The sequence below is a fragment of the Arachis duranensis genome, chromosome 6 (genome assembly GCF_000817695.3).
Source record: "Arachis duranensis cultivar V14167 chromosome 6, aradu.V14167.gnm2.J7QH, whole genome shotgun sequence".
Classification (NCBI taxonomy): domain Eukaryota; kingdom Viridiplantae; phylum Streptophyta; class Magnoliopsida; order Fabales; family Fabaceae; genus Arachis; species Arachis duranensis.
In genome coordinates, this window is record NC_029777.3 from 80,844,257 (window position 1) to 80,845,573 (window position 1,317).

Here is a 1,317-nt window from a genome sequence, read left to right on the forward strand (position 1 = left end):
GCCACTGACAACGGTGAAACCCTTGCATACAGCTTGCCATGAGAAGGAGTAAGAAGGATTGGATGAAGACAGTAGGAAAGCAGAGAGACAGAAGGGACAAAGCATCTTCATACGTTTATCTGAAATTCCCACCAATGAATTGCATAAGTATCTCTATCTTTATCTTTATGTTTTATTCATACATCATCCATAACCATTTGAGTTTGCCTGACTAAGATTTACAAGGTGACCATAGCTTGCTTCATACCAACAATCTCTGTGGGATCGACCCTTACTCGCTTAAGGTTTATTACTTGGACGACCCAGTGCACTTGCTGGTTAGTTGTGCGAAGTTGTGTTTATGCCATGGTATTGAACACCAAGTTTTTGGGTTCATCACCGGGGATTATTTGAGTTGTGAAAAGTATTGATCACAATTTCGTGCACCAAGTTTTTGGCGCTATTGTCGGGGATTGTTTGAGTATGGACAACTGACGGTTCATCTTGTTGCTTAGATTAGGTATTTTTTAGAATTCTTAAGAATGAATTCTAGAGTTTCATGATGATCTGTTGAAGTCTGGCTGGCTGTGAAGCCATGTCTAATTTTATTGGACCGAGGTTTCAACTTATCATCACAATAGCTTCTTGATTTCTATCAATCTTGCTGTTGGAGCAATGATCTACTAAGGCTTGGCTGGCCATTGGCCATGTCTAGTGTTTTGGACCGGAGCTTTCTTTGAAAGCTTGGCTGGCTATGAAGCCATGTCTAAATCCTGGACCGAAGTCTTAGACTAACACAGAAAAAGCTGGGCGTTCAAAACACCCAGTGAAAAAGGGCAAACTGGCGTTTAAACGCCAGCCAGGGTGCCTGGCTGGGCGTTTAACGCCCAAAAGGGTAGTGGTTTGGGCGTTAAACGCCAGAATGTGCACCATTCTGGGCGTTTAATGCCAGGATGGCACAAGAGGGAAGATTTTGTTTTCAAATCAAATTTTTTTAGTTTTCAAAATCTTTTCAAAATCAAATCTTTTTCAAATCAATTTTTTTCAATCAAATCTTTTTCAAAATCAATTTCTTTCTATTTTCAAAAATACTTGCTACCAATTAATGATTTGATTCAACATTTCAAGTATGTTGCCTTTTCTGTTGAGAAAGGTTTAAAGTTTGAATCATATCTTTTCTTGTTAGCCAAGTTATTAATTTTTAAAATCAAATCTTTTTAAAATATTTTTCAAATCATATCTTCTCAATCACATCTTTTTTAAAACCAATCATATCTTCCTAATCACATCTTTTTCAAAATAGTTTTCAATCATATCTTCTTAATTTCTAATTTCAAC